This window comes from Macrobrachium nipponense, chromosome 5 (assembly GCF_015104395.2).
Source record: "Macrobrachium nipponense isolate FS-2020 chromosome 5, ASM1510439v2, whole genome shotgun sequence".
Classification (NCBI taxonomy): Eukaryota; Metazoa; Arthropoda; class Malacostraca; order Decapoda; family Palaemonidae; genus Macrobrachium; species Macrobrachium nipponense.
Window position 1 is genome coordinate 102,064,166 of NC_061107.1, and position 21,119 is coordinate 102,085,284.

At 37.0% G+C, this 21,119-nt stretch overlaps 1 long non-coding RNA gene across 1 annotated transcript in view; it reads left to right on the forward strand.

Moving 5' to 3' along the window:
* Positions 1 to 21,119, forward strand: part of LOC135215344 (uncharacterized) — a 122,318-nt gene that overhangs the window by 82,214 nt on the left and 18,985 nt on the right. The window lies entirely within an intron of this gene.

Sequence of the window (21,119 nt, forward strand, 5' to 3'; positions counted from 1 at the left end):
AGGAGGTAGTAGTCTTCTATTTGATAATTTAGTCCCTTTTTTCTTTCTTTTTTTTTTTCTTTTTTTTAAAGTTCGGTGAATTCGGGTCCTCAGGTCGAGTGAAACATGAAAGTCAGACCAAGTGAATCGGGCTTTTCTTTCTAGATTTCCGACGATAAATGCCATGCGGGATATCCCATTGGTGTTGTCGTTTGACCTGTAAAAGTGGTTTTCGATGTTAGGTCAATGCGCCAATTTCTTTCGGGAACGACTTTCCGAGGAAGCAGAGTGTCAGGGCATTCATTCTTTTGGTCGACAAAGCGGTTTTTTTCTTGAAATATATCTCTGCTTGCAACTCTGCTCACTTGCCAGCCTCGTCTTGCTTGTGTTGTCATTCACGTGTAAAGTGTGCTTGTGTATCTATAAGCTACACTTCTGAACCTTCATCCTTAGTTGGGCAATACTCTCACATATAAGGTGTACGCGTATTATACAAACTACACTGTGAGCTCTCAGTGTCTTGAGCATACTCTCATTTAAAAGATGCACAGGCACAAAACACGTCATTTTAAAGCTATGATCCTCGTCTTTTCTTGCGCTTACATCTAAGTATAATGCATGCATGCATGACATCTGCAAAACCTTCAAGTATAATACATATCTATATGCATCATATATGCAAACCTCTAGATACAGTACATACATGTATGACATGTGCAAAACTTTCAAGTATAATACATACATGTATGACCTTTGCAAAACCTTCAAGTATAATACATACATGTATGACATATTCAAAACCTTCAAGAATAATACATGCATGCATGACATATGCAAAATCATCAAGTACAATACATACATATATGACATATACAAAACCTTCAAAGATAATACATACATGTATGACGTATGCAAAACCTTGCAGTATAATACTTACATGTATGACATATGCAAAATCATCAAATGCAATGCAAGCATGTATGACATATACAAAACATTCAAGTGTAGTATATACATGTATGGCATATGCTATAGTGCAATACATATATAGTATATGGCATATGCAAAACCTTCAAATATAATACATAGATGTATGACGTGCAGAATCTTTAAGTGTAATACATACCTGTATGATATATGCAAAACTTTCAATTATAATACATACATGTATGACATATGCAAAACCTTCAAGTACAATGCATACATGTATGACATATATAAAACCTTCTAGTATAATACATACGTGTATGACATACATAAAACCTGCAAGTATAATACATGTATGACATGTGCAAAACCTTCAATTATAATACATACACGTATGACATATGCAAAACATTTAAGTATTATACATACATGTATTACATATGGAAAACCTTCCAGTATTATACATAATGTATGACATTTGCAATACCTTCAAGCATAATACATAGTACATGTATGACATATACAAAACCTTTAAGTATAATACATATATGTATGACATATGCAACGACTTGATGTATCAGTAAGCTGGAGAATAGCTGTGCCTCAACATTCATGTTTATTTGTTTGTTTGTATTTCTGAAGTGAGTGAGGTAAGCTCGAGCAATTTCTGTTATGGAAGCACGAATGAATCCTTATATGGTGTTTGCGTCCCACCTCGGTGGTCGCGGATTCGATTCTCGTCCATTCCATTGAGGAGTGAGAGATGTGTATTTCTGGTGATAGAAGTTCACTCTCGACGTGGTTCGGAAGTCACGTAAAGCCGTTGGTCCCGCTGCTGAATAACCACTGGTTCCATGCAACGTAAAAACACCATACAAACAAACAAACAATACGCGCGCTGTACCATATAAAAATTCCAGAACTGTTCGTATTTTATTGTTCATGTGCAAGTGCATTCTCGAATTTGTACCAGTATTATTTGATTGTGCAAATATATGGAATTTATTACCCAGTTAAAATTTTTATATACTTCTTTCGTGAAATTAGATTTTACCTTTTATAGATACCATTATTATTATTATTATTATTATTATTATTATTATTATTATTATTATTATTATTATTATTATTATTATTATTATTATTATACTTCTCTTCTTTCGGTGAAATCAAATTCTACCCTTTTATTATTATTATTATTATTATTATTATTATTATTATTATTATTATTATTATTGTTGTTTGTTATTATTATTATTATTATTATTATTATTATTATTATTATTATTATTATTATTATTATTATTATTATTATTATTATTATTATTATTATTATTATGAAAATGATGCAGTTTCTATGTCAACTTTTCTAACCATTAAACTACAGACAGAGTTTTGCTGAGGCTCATAAAGTTTATCTTGATGTGAATATTATGTCTTTATAATTCGCCTTTACCTTAACTGTGTCATTTGAAGAGCTCCTTTATAGTAATTGTCATCTCATAATGAGACTTCAGACGATTACGAAGTCACGATGACGATTTGGCGATGCCACGGCTTTTTTCAACACTTCGGTAATTTAGTTGTTAAAGTAACGTAACTTTTGGTCGTTCGGCAATAAAAAGTAAAGAAAATAAGGCCTGATCCAACTTCCAGCTTACTCGGGACGAGTTCAAGATTTTCCCCTTACGCATAACTTATAAACATTATATTCCTAACTTTGAAATGGAAATTAAAACGTGCTAGAATCTACGGTCAAATAGAACCTTGTTTCACCAACGAAAATTGAAATAGATATGCTATATTACATTAGAAATAATTTTCTGTACTGTTTAATGCTAATTATGTATTTTTATAATTTTCATTCTAATAAATAAATCATAAATATCCTATCCTAAAATTCTGGTATATAACTCAAAGCGAAATACCTATTTCAGACCTTTTTAGGCTCTAACATAGACCTTTCCTACCCCCCACAAGATCAATAACAACAACAACAACAGCAAAGTAGTTTGTAGGTTTAATTCCAGGCAAGCGAAAAAATAGAGAGGAAAACAAAAGCAAAATTGGTAGAGGGAACAATTTGTTCAGGATAAGGGTATTTTTCCAAAAGGGGAAGTAGTATTGTTATCATTATTAGCAGCAGCGTTGTAATGACACTGTTAGGGGTGATATTACTTTCCTGAGGTTGTAGTTAGTTACATAGATTATGGAAATGAATTTGAAGTTCATTGTAAAACTGTATGTCTTTCCTCTCAATTAGTATAATGGAAACTAGATAACATGACTTGTTCTTACAAGTGACAAACTCTGTCTTTCTGTCTGTCTCTCTCTCACACGCGCTCATACGGACACAGCGAGAGAAACGAATTTGACTGATTTTTAAAAAAGAAAGCCCAGGAGTACTTTTAGCCATTCAGTGCTTAAGACTGAAAACGGGAGTCGGAGGGGTTGGACAGCAAGATGGCCGATAGGCAGTAGGAACGGAGTTGAAATAAAATGGTACAAAGTACTTGCACCGAGGGGACTCTGCAAACAACCGTTGGCTATGCTCACAGTGCACCTTGTAATGTCCACTGACTACCTCTACTCTGTTGGGGAGAGAGAGAGAGAGGTGGGGGTGGTGGAAGAATGCGCTTATTCTCAGTATTATAGATATGACAAGGTTATAAATTCCGGAGAATTTCAACATTAAGTCAACATTAAAATCCAAGTTATTCGATATTCATATGTAATTCAATTAACAGCATTCACGGCTTCAAGTGACACAGAGAGTGATAGGTTAGTTGATATTGCTCATAACATCTCAGATTACTGATGGAAAAATCGAGTATTACATTAATTTTTCATTAATTACATACACTCTTCGTTTACCATCGTAATGAAGTATCAGATTCTCTCGTAAATATTTCAGTTTTCTATATAAAAAGAAACAATGGAACCGGCCATTTGTCTGTCCGTCCTCATTTTTTTTTTGTCCGCCCTCAGATCTTAAAGTCTACTGAGGTTAGGGGGCTGCAAATTGGTATGTCGATCATCCACGCTCCAATCATCAAACATACCAAATTGCAGCCCTCTAACCTCAGTAGTTTTGAGTTTATTTAAGGTTAACCATGAGTGTGTCTGGCACCACTGTACCAACAACACAGGCCACCACCGGGCCGTGGCTGAGAGTTTCATAAATCATTATACACTGTACAGAAAACTCGATATTACTTGTTAGGTTAATTTTCGCTATCACTCAAAGATGAATCATCAATGCCAGTCATTGGATGGGAAACGACTTAGAAAAAAAAACTAAACATATCTGAAGGAGATTAATATAAAGTTGTTCCGGGTGGGACGAAATTTGACAGCGAGGTGCAAAGTTGCTTAACTTTGAGTTTCATCTGTCACTGGAGCCAGGTTTTGCAGCTAAAAATAGAGCATAAATGATTTTCATAGCTTAAGTGTCAAATTACGGTCAAAATCTTTTATTAGTCTGATATGCCTTGAAGACCTGTACGTTCTCTCTCTCTCTCTCTCTTCTCTCTCTCTCTCTCTCTCTGTGTCTCTTTCCTTATTTCTGATATCCATCAACTGTTGCAGAACAATTAATTTTCACAATAGGAAACTTACATTCTTCCCTATTAGTAACCCATTAGCAGCGCTTATCAAACACTGCCAAACTAACTTGGTGCATGTAAAGACAGTTACATAACAAAACAGTATCATATTACTAAATTTTATCAAAAAGCACTGATTTTCTGGGGACTTCAGTGCCTCTTCATGTCAAGAGTAGCTTTGTCAATATCCTACACTAAAAAGATGGTGCCCTTTGAGTCCCAAACTGCTCAGAAGGTTAACACAGTCTGCCAGTTGCCGCACTGCAACCTTCATTTGCGCTCGGAACTACTGTCAATCTTAGTCTCCACCAGCTGATCCGCTGAGCAAGGTTCCAACTTTTCCTGTTCTAAATCTGAGGTCTGTCGTGCCAGCTGTACAGTGGTAGGCCTTACTCTCTCCCTTTAATGGAATATAGTTTTATTTATCGGTTTTTATCTTGTAAAGGGACTCCCTACACATTAATAAACCTATCCGTCTCCGTAGTCCACCATGGCTTAGGTCAGTAATTGATTTTGCCTTTTTTCATCTACGTTGGGTCTTGTAAAATCAGAACTATCAGTTTGTGAATCCCCATCTAATCTCCAATCTCTCTCACAATCACCAACTTGTTGTCGCCCAAGTTCCCGTTTACATCACTTGCACTTTCAAGTATACATTCACCATTTAATTTTTCTTACCATTTTTATTAAACTTGGAGTGGTGGTGTTCCTTTTAGGATCTTCAAAGGGAATAACTACAAAGTCCAAATGTCGCATTATCTGGGAATTCGGAGTCAATATCTATCCAGACGAATTCCTCTTTCTCTCGGTTGGAATTATCATTTCATTTCCGTTATCGGTCAACGGGAATTCTTGTGGTGAATAACCATAGTCCCCAACTTTAAAGTCTATTATAACTCCGAAGGTCCTCCCCTCGCGGTGGAAAAGACACCAGAACTTTGGACACAATTTCTAAATTCCAAACAAATATAGGTTTGACACGTTCCTATCCAATTTATGCGAAACTGCTGTGACAGGATGGTGAAAAGAGATTAGCGTTCTCGAGACTTCCAGATTCCAGTGCATTTATATTGAAGTCTCCCGTTAAGGTTAGGCTGGGGACTGATCACATGCACGTTGAAATTATTAACATACTCCGAAGTTAACTATTCCGGTTTCGTGGAAGAGGCGGTCACATTTCTGATATTTGTAAAGTTTCCTTTTATTTTATGGATGGTGACATTTAAAACTACTGGGCGAACTCTTTCACTCTATCTCTTTTCTTTTTAGTGCACTTATGCGCTCGCAAAGGTACAGGTCACACACACACACACACACACACACACACACACACACACACATATATATATATATATATATCTATATATATATATATATATATATATATATATATATATATATCTGATCACATCACCCTGATTCATGTATACCCATTAAGCTACAAATGTCCTTTAATATATGGTAATTATCGCTCTACCTCAGAATTAATATATTTTCATATGTTAACTGAAGGGGAATTTTTGGTTGATAATGATTTCGTCGGCTCCCGGGCGCTAAATTATTACAACTAAAAATTCCCCTTCAGTTAACATATATGAAAATAAATTAATTCTTAGGAAGAGCGAATTAGATATTAAAGGACATTAGTAGCTTAATGCGTATGTGTATATATATATATATATATATATATATATATATATATATATATATATATATATATATATGACGGGCTTGTGTGTGTGTGTGTGTGTGTTGATAGCTTGACAGACAAGGTGAAACATAGCTAAGGAGCATTACCTTTAATATTATCTACTTTATGAGAACTAGAAATAGAAAATCATCCTTGTACAAACAATAATACAGACTCACGGTAGAGACACAAAACAAACACCATTGCCTCACCTTGACAAAAGACAACCGACTCCTCTGCAATAAGAATTGGGAATAGGAAGAACGACATAAAAAACCAAAAGGTTAGAATGCTCACCACGATTCTCTTTGACAAAAAAAAAAAATCAGATCCCACCTGCTGGCTGGAAAATCTTCTGGCGTGACAATTGTAAACTCCTAAAAAAGTCATACTTAGATGAAATCAGTAGTGGCGAAATTGTTACAAGATAACAGGGTCATTACAAAATCCTTTCAGAATCTGAAAAACGAATATTCCCCAGTAGGTTCCATTTTTTGCTAACGTATTTATTTGTATGCGTTTTACTTTTTTTTATTCTTAAGTATATAAGGCCATGGATTGCTTTCAGGGTGTTGGGGGCGGAGGCGCCACGATGTCATCCACTCTAAAAATTAATATCTAAAGGTCATCCATTGTAAGAATTAATATCTAAAGAAATAAGATCTAAACTCCTAAAATATACCAAGAAAAACCTTAAGGAAAAAGTGAAACATTACCTTGGTGTTGGGGCGGACGTGTTGGAGGCCTCTCTCGCGTTTCTTCACAGAAAAGAAGGGTTTTTTGCCCTTGGTGATTATACCTCTTATAGTAAGCAATGTGTTAATAGTATCTCCACGTATTACCCGGCGTGTAAGCCGGAGAGTGTTGTGCAACTGCAGATATACTAATATTCTCTCTGCTCCAATCAGTGCCTTAGAAATTTTCAAATCACGGCTACTCGAGGCCTATTGGTCCTGGGAAATGGGTAAAAGAATGCAGTGTATGTGTTAGTGCTTGACCCCTCCCTTACCACAAAAATGTCACCTGGCCAACCTCCAACCGTTGCGCAAGTGACCCTGGCACCTACCGGTGCCTGTGACCCACACACAAGTTCCGTACTCGCGAACAATTGTCTTTACTATATACAATACCAATCGAACCGTTCCGACGTCGAGTCCGCTATACAATCTGTCAGTGATGCCTTCTCCGATGAGGAAATCAATGTTGCATATACGAAATGCAAAGATCTGATACCAGAGAGCATTCTCAAGGAGCGATCCGCGAAGAACTTGTCCTCTCACAAGAAAATATCGTACATCACTAAGTGGCTAAGGACCTGCTCTCTGGAAATCTACGCCGATGACCCTTACAAATTGCCTCCAAAGGGGCCTGCTGACCTAAGCCTACCTGCGGTGTACCACAACGCAGAAAATGCCTTCCAAACAGCAAAATCTCTCTCAGAAATAATTTGAAAAAACTCGGAAAAAATTGAGGAGACAAATGATAAATTATCAAGAATTTGTGGAACGTAATCAAAGGAGTACAGGAATCCCTAAACAGTCTTAAAATGGTGGAAACAAATAACCTCACACGGATCTGGGATGCGATCAAAGGAGTGCAGGGATCGATAGACGATCGCACAGATAGCCACCAGACTCTTATGAATGCGGCATCCAGTTTTTCCTCGCCTCCCAGCATCACGGAAGTGCCCCCGTCACCTATAGACCGTTCCGAGGGGACTGTTGGTATCCCAACCTCTTCTCCCTCCCCAGTGCCTCCGGTGGAAGATATATCTCCGGTGATGATTACTAGCCCTCGTAATCCTCCCCACCCAATCTCTCCCCACCAACCTCCCATCGTAGATGCAGATGAAAGTGATCATGAGGGGTCTGGTGGCTGGCAGATACAAACAAGCAGAAAGAAGAGAAGAACCTCTCGTTTGGCCGCTGGACCGGAGCCCAACATTTGTGTTTCACCTCGCCCGACGCCTGAGAAGAGATGTCACGTAGTAATTCACAATCTGCGCTCATCGGTGACTCTAGATGCCATAGTGGAGAGACTCAAGTTTCTCACTGGTTCTGACCCACTCATCTCTAAGAACTCCCATGCAGGATTAAACATGAAGTGGCTTACAGTATTACCTGCCTATTTCAACACCTCGACGTTCTTATAGGCGAGAATTTTGGTCCTAGTATATTAATTTCAAGATATAAATTAATTTGGGATTAACCACCCCCAGGGGAACTTACTGACACTCCAACCAGGGTCATTTCCACTGCAAGTGCCAGTCAACCCCCCACGGTGAGTGACTGCCCACTCCCCCTGGCTAACCCCCCATCCACCCAAATGATCAGCGCATTCATCTCCCATCTTCGTGAGTAGCCATGGATACATTAAACATAATCTCTTGGAATATTTTTGGCCTCAAGCGGAACATTCCTCTCCTAAACATGTTCTGCAAAAACTTCAAAGGCATCATTGCATTGCAAGAAACGCTTCTCTGGCCACATGACCTTGCCATCTGCGATTCAATTCACGAAGACTTCAGAACCTTCTCGACTTCATCGATACAAGTTACAGAACAAATCATAGCTGGTCACCCGAAAGGGGGCCTTTCTTTCCTGTGGCACAAATCGTTAGACAATATGATAAAGGTGACCTACAGAGTGACAGATTGTTGGGGCTTCAAGTGACAGTAGGGAACTCCAAAATCCTAATTATTAATGTTTATATGCCATGGGAAAATAACAATAATTTGATCATTACTACATGATTCTAGGGGAGTTACACAGTATTATTCATGATTCTCCTGCTGATCATATTTGTGTAATCGGGGACCTTAATTCTCACCCCACAAAACATGCTCTCCAAATTAGCGATGTAATGCTCCTCCCTCCCTCCTCCTAGTCATATTTACATAATAGAGTGGATGCTATTACAACCTCATGGCTGGACCACTGCATCACATCTCCACAACTTCATGATTCTATTATGACCTCCAATATTCGCTATGATCTTGCAATGGGCTACGATCACATCCCATTACAGGTGTCATTCAGTACCCCATCCCTCCCTACCGTGAACCCCCTAACTGTTTGCCCACTAGCAGTAAACTGGGATTTTAAAAACCAACAATAACCAGATACTTTAGGGCGACCACGGAAGCCAGGTTGCGGTCAATAGTTCAACCGGCAGACGCCTTACTATGTACTAACACAAACTGTAGAAATGACCACCACAGGAGGGATCTGAATAAATTCTATTCGAACCTAATCTCCGCTATGCTTGCTTCGGGCAGGACTGCCTACAGATTTCATCAAGGTAATTCTCGTAATATACATGGATGGAATGACTTGGTTAAAGATCTGTATACATACTCACGAGAAATGTTTTTACTGTGGAGGCAAAATGGTAGCCCCAGGGAAGGGTACACTGCATTACTAATGAGACAGGCGAGAGCGCAGTTCAAACTTGCTCTTAAGCACTGCAGGTTAAATGAAAAACAACTAAGAGCTGATGCAATGTCTAGAAACTTAGAATCTGGTGATTATCCTCGTCTTTGGAAAGATATCCAGTCCTTAAATCCCAAAACTTAAAAGCTATCACAGAAAGTAGGGGAAGCAGTCGGAGACGAAGCTATCGCAAGTATGTGGGGCGATAGCTTCAACAATATCCTGAATTGCATAAATGATCAAGATTCCCGAAGGGATGTAGATAACCTCCTTACTGACAACATTCAATTTCATTTTGCAGACCGTATTACGCCAGGTAACATCAGTGATGCCATAAGCAGTCTACCTAATAATAAATCGCCCGGCTGTGATGGTCTTCCTGCAGAGGCCTTCAAATTCTGCCATGCGATAATTTACATTTTGCTAGCTGCCCTATTCAATGCATGCATAATTCACCGGTTTCTTCCAGACTCCCTACTCTTAGTTCACTTGATACCATTAATCAAAGACAAGCTAAAGGATGCAGCTGACCCTGGCAACTACCGGCCGATTGCAATCACAACGATCGCATCGAAGATACTTGGGTCTGTTCTTCTAGTGAGACTTCTCCCCTTTCTACTCACCACTGACAACCAGTTCGGGTTTAAAGCAAACCACTCAACCGACACCTGCATCTACATACTGAAAGAATTACTGAACTACTACCTATCATCAGCCTCTCCTGTTTTCCTTTGTTTTGTAGATGTGAGAAAAGCATTTGACAGAGTAAACTACCTGAAGCTCTTCCTGAAGCTGCATAAAAGGGGCACACCCCTGTATCTAATTGGCATTTTGCATTGCTGGTTCTCCACACAGCAATTCTGTGTCAAATGGGGTAACGTATTATCTTACACCTTTGTCTCCCTAAACGGGCTTCGGCAAGGGGATATTCTCTCTCCATACCTGTTTAATACGTACACAGATGCCTTGAATGTCAAACTGAACTCACTCCCAATCGGATGCACCGTCAGTGAAACAACTATAAACAACCTCTGTTACGCCGACGATATGGTTCTGATTTCCCTATCAGTGCAAGGTCTCCAAGACTCATCGACACTTGCCGCCAATATGCAGAGGAATTTGATATAATCTACAACGAAACCAAGACCCAGTGCATGTCGCTGCTCCCGAGATTGCTTAAGCATATTGCAGAACCACAAATTTTCCTCGGAAACCATCGGCTGGAATTTGTGCACGGATTTCCGTATTTGGATCACATTATCACCGACGACCTAAAAGATACGGCAGACATTGAACAGAGGCGTCGTAAACTATGTGCAGCTGGCAACATGATTGCAAGGAGGTTTTCCTTCTGTCACTGAGACGTGAAACTGCTGCTCTTCCGCTCGTACTGCTTCAGTATCTATGGGTGTTCCCTCTGGACGGACTATACCCGAGAGACCATGAGACGCATCACTGTTGTGCACAATGACGTTCTGAGACGCCTCACAAACACTCCCCGCTACCACTCCGCCACACAGATGTTCATAGAAAACCACCTGGACAATTTAAAAATCATTGTTAGGCGAACAATGTCCAGTCTGGTAACCCGAGTGAGAAACAGCAGCAACTCGCTCATACAAAGCATCCTAAGGAGTGAAGCAAGAAGAAGATCTAAATTGTGGGAAAGATGGGAAAATGAGGCCTATGTCCCCTAAAGGACTTAATCTTGTATTGGCAAGATGTCATCTGCAGTTTTTGTCATTATTACATTTATTGCTGATATTTTAATTTTCCATTATTACTGTGATTGCTATCAAGATAAAGTTTTTTTTTTACATTCAATTTTTGTATTTAGCCCTCTGGACCTGACTACTGTAACCACATAAGGTCTCTAGTTGAAATTTAAGTTATATAATATGTGCACTAACTGTTATTACTCTCAATGCATATTTTTTTTTCTCACCAATATTATTACTGTTATTACCAGTATTATGATTACTAACTTTTATGCTACCTCAGCTATTTTGTGGATAAGTGCCGTTTATTAATTTTCTTTTTCTTTTTTTATCATGTCTCATGTATCTAGATTGTGTTTGTTACTGTCTGTACTTTGTATATTCAATGTATATGGCCCTGAGCTGAAATAAAGCAAATTATTATTATTATTATTATTATTATTATTATTATTATTATTATTATTATTATTATTATAAAAACAAAGTAGAATGAAACCCAAAGATTCAGAGTTGTGTATTATATTAGATATATACACCAACCATTCTCCGTCCAATTAGAACATGATTTACTGGTAAGTCTCTGCCCTCCCCAACACACTCTCTCTCTCTCTCTCTCTCTCTCTCTCTCTCTCTCTCTCTCTCTCTCTCTCTCTCTACGTAATCAGATACATAGCTTTCAAAAGCAAAGTCACACGACGTCGACCCGAAACAGCGCTCCATTCGTATTGACACAGCAGCATGCAGGCAGTCTATATCGGTGAACATAATTAATGTGGCGCTTGAAAAATGAAATCTGTCCTTTTGGAATAATAACAGATAATGTTTTCAGCATCATAGGCAGACGAGCTAATCTGATTTTTATCGGCTCGAATAAAAAAAAGTAGCTCTGCTATGACGGTGAATGAATTATGATTCGATATTTCTGTAATTATGTTGATTTCATGTAAAATAAAAATCGGCATTTAATGCTGTAATAATCATTCAGATCAGTTTGTTGTTTGCGTTGGCGCTGATGTTATCATTTGCCATAAAGGAAATTACGACAACGGCTAAATGGGATGTGATTTTTCATATTCCATGATAGACACTGATGATGATAATTTATTGTCCGCGCGCTAATGATGTTATGCTAATTAATGAAAATTCATCATTTCATAAATTTATTTGCGTGGATATATACGCACATTCCTCTCTCTCTCTCTCTCTCTCTCTCTCTCTCTCTCTCTCTCTCTCTCTCTCTCTCTCTCTCTCTCTCTATATATATATATATATATATATATATATATATATATATAATATATATATATATATATATATATATATATATATATATCTATATATATATATATAGATATATATATATATATATATATATATATATATATATATTATACATACATACATACATACACTTAATGCCAATTTACTTATTGAAAAATATTATTGCAGTTGTAGTAAGCAGTACAAGTCGAAGTTTGCTGCATTAGAAGAGCCTATGGTTAGGGGTTTAATTATAATGTACCACAGGCCGGGGAAGCCCCTAGTAATGGGTTATGTGGTCCCTGGTAATATGAAATGCTCCTTAAATGACAAGAGTCCCCTCTTCTAAGCCAAATATTCAGTTACGCTTTCAACTGTGTACGGTGCCAGAAGAGGAAATTGGTGGTATTCTTCTCACGGTACCTGGTGTGAAAACCACGAAATGGCAACGGTAATGGGGTTGACTGTCACATACCACGTATTTATACTGCAAAATCATCCATCAATTCAGAAATGAGTATAGATGTGATGCAGAAAAATGTATAATAATTGTTGAATTGGATTTTTAGGAATTTAGTCAAACAAAGGTGAAAGTAGGATGGAAAGCGTTGGTAAGACTTTAAGAGTGATTATAATTATGAATAGGGTGGCTGAAAGACGAAGAGGTGTGGACAGGCAGCGCTTGTAACGTCAGGACTCCAGGGAAGAATAAAAGGGTAAAAATGAATTATCTCGAGGATTTTAGAGTAATACTGAGTGTGGCATACCAGGAGAAGAGGTAGCATAATGAGTGTTTGGTCGAGGGATTGAAAAGAATGAGAGTGAAAGTGTGATAAACATGATAAAAATGATAATCGGTAGTATCCACACAGTTGCTGAATAAAGAATAGTATTCATGATAATGGTAATGACAGTACACATACACATAGATAGATATATATATATATATATATATATATATATATATATATAATATATATTTATATTATTATATATATATATATAAATTGCTTGTTATTAGCTTCAAAGGAATGTAAGGTCAGTGTCATGGTAATCGCTTTATAGCGAAGAATTATAAGTTAAAGGAAAGGAAAATGCATCTTCTTTGAGAAGGTCTGCAGCGAGGCGGCATCCGTGCACGTGTTGGAGGCGCCTGTTCTCATGATTGTTCGAGAATCTCCAAGGTGTGTTATTAGAACTCTGCATGTGCTGTCGTGTCGCTAGAAACGCCATGTATTATGATGTAATCGTCTAGATCCTTCTAAAAAGTTCCTGTCGACTCGTGAGTCTGTGACGTTCGCTGGTAGGCCCCGCCCTTCTCAGCTCTGCCCCCAGATCGCCGTATATATATATATGACTGAGGAAGTAGAAGAGATGATCAGTGAGAGATCATCAGAGAAAGATAAGAGAAGAAGGAAGAGACGAAGGATACGAGAGGAAGAAGACGCATGAGAGAGTGTGATCGGAATCGAGTCAAGTCGTCCACAGTCAGAGAGAGACAGACAGAGGGATATTCCGTCATTGAGAAACTCTTCAGAGAAGAAACATCCTACAATTGGCTTTGAGGAGGAACCCGCCCTTCAAGTATCAAGAATAGACATTGCTTTCTGCAGTATGGAGTCAAGAAGAAGTCTGAAGGTCTACAGTTCTCCTTTGTGAAGCCGTCGCTTCGAGCATTGATTTTCAACAGCTGCAAAACTGACCAGCAAGTATTTCATTACAGCACCATTTCCCCAGTTCACATATTGTAAGATTTTACTTTTGTTATGTAAACAGGAGAAACCATTCTGCATTTATCTTTGTTAGTAAGCTTGTAAATAAATTTCTGTTCTGTTTGTTTCTCTCTATATTCGTATTCCCAGTTTCAACTGTTGGTGTTGATTCCTTTTTCCTTATTATAATTAAGAACCTGTAGTGGACCTCGGTGTCCGTAACATTATTGGCGACCTTGCCAGAATATTCGGCACCGTAACATTAAAACAGGGAGAATATAAAAAGAACCAGAATGAGTGAGATGGTGAAAGAGTTTATTGAGTCTGGTATGCTTCTAGGTCTAGAGGGGAATGATCTCCATGAGTATGTTGAAAAGAAAGAAAGAGAAAAGTATGAGAGAGATGAAAGAGCGGCTGAGAGAGAGAGGAAAGAGTAGCTGAGAGAGAAATGCAGCAAGAGAGAGAAGCAATGAAAATGCAAAAAGAGAAAGAGAGAGAAGTAATGAAAATGCAGCAAGAGAGAGAAATGTTGGTTATGCAGCAGGAAGAAAGAGAGAAAGAACATATGCATGAGTTGGAAATCGCTCATTTAAGGCAAAGTACTCTTAGCAGTCAGACAGGCAAGAACAAAAGTGGAGCTGATGGTTTAGGTATGAGTGCAGTGCTGAAATTAGTACTAAGTTTTGATGAGGAAGATGTAACGACATATTTTATGTGTTTTAAGAAGTTAATGGAACGAATAGGTTCTACTAAAGAAATGGGGACTATATTTACAATCAGTTTTGAATGATAGGGCACTTACTGTGTATAGTTGCATGTCTAAGGAGGAATGTGACGATTATGATATCGTGTAAGAAACTGTTCTTAGCGCATACAGGTTAGTACCCAATTTAGAAGTTTGGAAAAGGACGAGAGTATTATGTATGTAGAATATAGTAAGAAGTTAGAAAGGCTGTTTTTTGATTGGTTAACTTCTGCTAAAGTTGATGATTTTGATGGTCTAAAGAACTTACTATTGTTTGAAAACTTCAAAGATAACGTTTCCCCTGAGATTAAGTTTTATATAGAAGATAGGCGAGAAGTATCTTTTGCAGGAGCAACTAGGTTAGCAGACAAATATAGTTTGACTCATAATTTGAGTGTTAGTAAGAAGCGAGATGATCCTTCGTCTGGTAGAGTACAAAGCGGTAAAGGTTTCAGTTCTAGTAAAAGTGACTATTCCTGTTAAACATGCGGAAAACCTGGTCATACGTCTAAGGTTTCTAAGAATAAAGTGGCATTTAGTGGTTCAGACTTAACTTATTTCCGATGTAATGGGAAAGGGCATTTAGTGAGAAATTGTGCAGTAGAAAGGAAGGGCGTTAAAAAAAACCAGTGTCTCTAGTTAACCTTTCGTCAAGTAGGGATGGTGTGATGAGAGAAAATAGGAAATTTCCACTCTTGGATGAGTAGATTCGAGAGAAGTAGTCTTGCTTTGAGACACAGGAGCTGCTGTCTCACTGATTAGGAGTGAGAGTGTGCCAAACAGAGCAGAAATCAATATGGAAGAAAAAGTCATGTTAGGTGGATTTCAGAATACTTGTGTTCTTTGTCCTTTGTTGAAGTTAAACTTAGAAAGTCAGGTAGTGTCAGGAGAAGTGAAACTAGCAGTTGTTGACAGTTTGCCCATTGATGGCATTGACATTATTGTCGGTAATGACTTAGCTTTATCCAAGAATGTGAATCCTGTTGTGAGTGAGATTCCAGTGCCTGAAATGGTAGTAACTAGGTCGGGTTTAGATACAGACATAGACTATGGTCATAGTTTGTTCGTGGATTCGAACGAATGTGAGTTTGTGGATTCGAACGAGTGTGATAGAGGTGGCGAGGTTGATCTTGGCGTGAGTATGGCTGAGAGACCTGACTCTATCGTTGATGAAAGTAATAGCCAAGCAGAAGGTGTAGCTGTCGAGGATAACGTAGTCGATGTAGTGGAATCAAGTAATAGTTACAGTGATGAAGTAGGCACTAACCTTTTGAATAAGGATGAGCTAGTCAAGTATCAGAGAGAGGATGAAACACTAACCTGAATATTTTAATGTGAGCTGGATGATGATCTCGATAATGTGTGTAAGGAACGTTTTGCTTAAAAGACAAAATTTTGTGTTGTTATGTTCGTCCAAAGTCAGACAGTAAAGAAGAAATCACTGAACAATTAGTGGTTCCGAGAAAGCTTTGTGAACTAGTTTTGAAGTTAGCGCATGATGAGCAGGGACATTTGTTAGTTGATAAAACTTTCAGGTGTATTAGTAGGATGTACTTTTGGCTTAAAATGAGAAGTGACATGAAGAGTTATGTTTTAAGCTGTCATGAATGCCAAATTGCCGGAAAACCGAATCAGGTAATTCCCAGAGCTCGGTTTTGTAATATTCCTTCAGTAGGCGAACCTTTAAAGAATGTAGTTATCGATATGGTCGGACCGTTGCCTAGAAGTAAAGGAGGGAGTATATATCTGTTAACAATCATTAATAGACTAACTCGCTATCCAGAGGCAATACCCGTAAGAAGCTGTAACGCAAGGACTGTAGTTAAACGATTGTTAGATTATTTTTCTAAGTTTGGTCTGCCTCGTACTATACAGAGTGATAATGGTAGTAATTTTGTATCCAAATATTTCAAGGATAGTATGAAAGAGTTAGGCATGAAACTCGTAACTTCCACACCTTATCACCCCGAATCACAAGGCATTGTGGAGTGGTTTCACCAAACGTTAAAGAGTTGTTTACGAAAACTGTGTAGTAACTTTGAATATGAATGGAGAGAAAAGTTACCTTTTGTTTTCGGTCACACCGCTAAACGGTCCTTTGGAAATATTAAAAGGTAATTTAATGCCTAAAGAAGGTAGTGAGGACTACATAACTAATCTAGAGTATTATGAAAACAATTTAAGAGATACTTGGCAACTAGCAAAGGAGAACGAGAGTGGAAGTCAAGGGGAGATAAAGTTTTAGTACTAGTCCAGAAAAAAGGTCCCTCCTTATCTTATAAGTTCAAAGGTCCTCTTTCAGTTTTAGAGAAGAGGGGAAATCTAAATTATTTAATCGATATGGGTAAGAGTAGAGCAAAGTAGATGCATGTAAACTTGCTTCAGAATTAAAAAGAACGCCCCGTGCCATGGCCACCGCTTGTGTTTGTAGTAATGGTGTCACAGAGAGGAGTTAGTTTTGAGAAAAACTCAAGAGTTGCTTAAGAAGTTCCAAGTTTTTAATCAGAGTTCAGAAAACGAAAAATTAAGAGGAAAGGATAATGTTATAGCTTATAGCCTCTCTAGAGATTTTTCAGAATGAGTAGCCTGATGACCATTTTCTATTTTGGCACGAGTGGGTGAGTGAATGAAGAAGTGTGCATGTTTAACTTGATTAAAGCATTATGCAGAATTGTTCCCCTGCTTTTTGATTCTTGTTTCTTTAAAAGAAATATAATAAAATCAGTTGATTTCATTTTTTTTCTTTTGGGGGAACGTGTCATGGTAATCGCTTTATAGCGAAGAATTATAAGTTAAAGGAAAGGAAAATGCATCTTCTTCAAGAAGGTCTGCAGCGAGGAGGTATTCAGGGATGTGTTGGAGGCGCCTGTTTTCATGATTGTTCGAGAATCTCCCAGGTATGTTATCAGAACTCTGCACGCGCCATCGCGTCGCTAGAAACGCCGAGTATTATGATGCAATCGTCTAGATCCTTCTAAAAATTTCCTGTCGATTCGGGAGTCTGTAACGTTTGCTGGGAGGCCCCGCCCTTTTCAGCTCCACCCCAAGATCGCCGTTTATATGACTTAGGAAGTAGAAGAGATGATCAGTGAGAGATCATCAGAGAGAAATAAAAGAAGAAGGGAGAGACAAAGGATAAGAGAGGAAGGGGACGCACGAGAGAGTGTGATCGGAATCGAGTCAAGTCGTCCACAGTAAGAGAGAGAGAGAGACAGAGGGATTTTCCGACGTTGATTTTGCATCGATGATTGGTTAAAGTGAAAGACACGGGACTGCTGGCTATGAGGATTTTGTAGATTAAATGATAATGAAGAAAAAACTGGAGAATATATGTATGAAAATGAACTCGTTTGTAAGACTGCAAAAAAAGCATTTCTACAGACATTCTTTGGGGAGAGAATATGGATGGAATTGTTTTTCTTTGCTAAATGTGCCGCATTAAGGAGTCAATGTGAAGACTATGAAAAACATAATTTTATAAGCAAAAAAGAAAAAGAATGCTTGCGGCTCTGCTGTATTATTTAATGAAGTAATTTTGAGAGAAAGCCCTTGTTCGTATTATTATTATTATTATTATTATTATTATTATTATTATTATTATTATTATTATTATTATTGTATTTGGGTAAAACTATCTATCACGAGAGTTCATAAAATGCTCTAAAGGGTCCACAATAATACGATTGATAAATGTTCGTGTAAAACTTCATAAAAGCTTTCGAACCCTTCTCTGGGTTCATCTTCAGTCCAAAAGATAGAAGGATTCGAAAACATTTATAAAGTTTTACACAAACTTTTAACAACTATATTATTGTGGACCCTTTAGAACATTAGTATTAGTTCCACACTGGACGAGTGTGTTGCGCACTCGACTACCACTCTGGTAACCCGAGTTCGCTCCTGGCTGATGCCAGTGCGGAATCAGGAATTTATTTGTGGTGATTAGAAATTCATTTTTCGATATAATGTGGTTCGGATCCCACAATAAGCTGTAGGTCCTGTTGCTAAGTAATCAATGGGTTCCTAGCCACGTAAACCTTCTAATCCTTCGGGCTAGCTCTATGGGAGCTGTTAATCAGCTCAGTGGTCTGGTTAAATCAAGACTGACTTACTTTTATATTATTATTATTATTATTATTATTATTATTATTATTATTAGTAGTAGTAGTAGTAGTAGTAGTAGTAGTAGTAGTATTAATGGTGCATGGAAAAAATTATAACTTTAATTAGATTATTAAATTACAGGTGAAGAGGAGTAAATATAGTGTCCTTTCATGCTAGATAAAAACAAAAATTAGAATTGAAATAAGAGCAACAGTTTGAAAATAAGAAACAAAGAAAAGTTTAAGAAAGGGAATGGAGTCATTTTGCCTTAATTATCTATTTATTTTTCATTCACGCAACTGTCGTATTGATGATGACAGGTATAACTACATTATTAGAATTCCATTTCCAGCGCGAAAAATTTAAAGCATAGAAAAAAAAGGCTCTTTGAGAGCCAGATCCTCTTACAACGAAGGGTAACCTTTATCTTGAAAATTTCAAAGAAAAATTGTAACATAATGGAGACAAAACCCGTCTGCTTTTAAATGAAACAAAACCCTTCTGGTTTTTAATTGAAATAAAACCACTTAATTGTGTAAAACTTGTCTGATTTTTAAATGAAACAAAACCCATCTGCTTTTTAATTGAAGCAAAACCCGTCTGGTTTCTAGTTGAAACAAAACCGTCTGGGTTTTAATTGAAGCAAAATCCGTAAGGTTTTTAATTGAAACAAAACCCGTCTGGTTCTTAATTGAAAAAAACCCGTCTGGTTTTCAAATGAAACAAAACCCCGTCTGATTTTTAATTGAAGCAAAATCCGTCTGGATTTTAATTGAAACAAAGCCCGTCTGGACTTTAAATTTAACAAAACAGGTCTGGTTTTTAATCAAAACAAAACCCGTCTGGTTTTTAATTGAAGCAAACCCGTCTGGTTTTTAAGTGAAACAAAACCTGTCTGGTTTTTAACTTCGTCTGGTTATTAAATGAAACAAAACCCGTCTGAATTTTAATTGAAACGAAACCCGTATGGTTTTTAAATGAAACAACCGGTCTGGTTTTTCATTGAAACGAAACCCGTCTGGCTTTTAAATGAAACAATACCCGTCTGGTTTTTAATTGAAACGAAATATGTCTGGTTTTAAAATGAAACAAAACCGGTCTGGTTTTTTATTGAAACAAAACCCGTCTGGTTTTGAGGATGTTATGAAATGCAAGCGAGTTTGAGGGTCCTCACTTCAGTCTTGGGACACGAAACAAAGGGTTATGTAATATTAAAAACGATGGGGGAAAAAAAGATAGGCAGCCAGACTGCAAGCTCATCAGGAACTCTGTAAAACAATAATAACATTGTTCGTTACTTAAATGTTATATTATGTTGCGTTCTACTATAACATGACAAAACAAAAAGTGAAAATGAACTATAGTTGTCTTTCATCTGAGTTTCAAAATGTTTACATTTGAAAAATATCATATGAAAATCAAGACAAAATAAAGTTATGACTGGCTAAGGTTCTTACATGCTTATATAGAGAAGAAGCAACTAACTAAATGTATACATTCATATGGACATGCACACATACACACTGTAAATATATATATATTATATATATTATATATAATATATATTATATATATAATATGAGATAAATATATATATATTATATTATATATATATATGTATATTATATATATATCATATAATATATATATATATATATATATATATATATATATATATATAGATATATATATATATATATATATATATATGTATATATATATAGATATATTATATATGGGTCCATATATATAGGGATATATATATATATATTATATATATATATATATATATATATATATATATATATATATATATATTATTACAAGTTTATGTTTATTTTCGTTAATTTTGTTTATACTGTTTGGTTACGTTTATTCTTTTTGTTATCCTATCTTTTATTACTATTCAAGAGAGGCAAACTGCTTGTTTGGTATCAATAAGTAATTA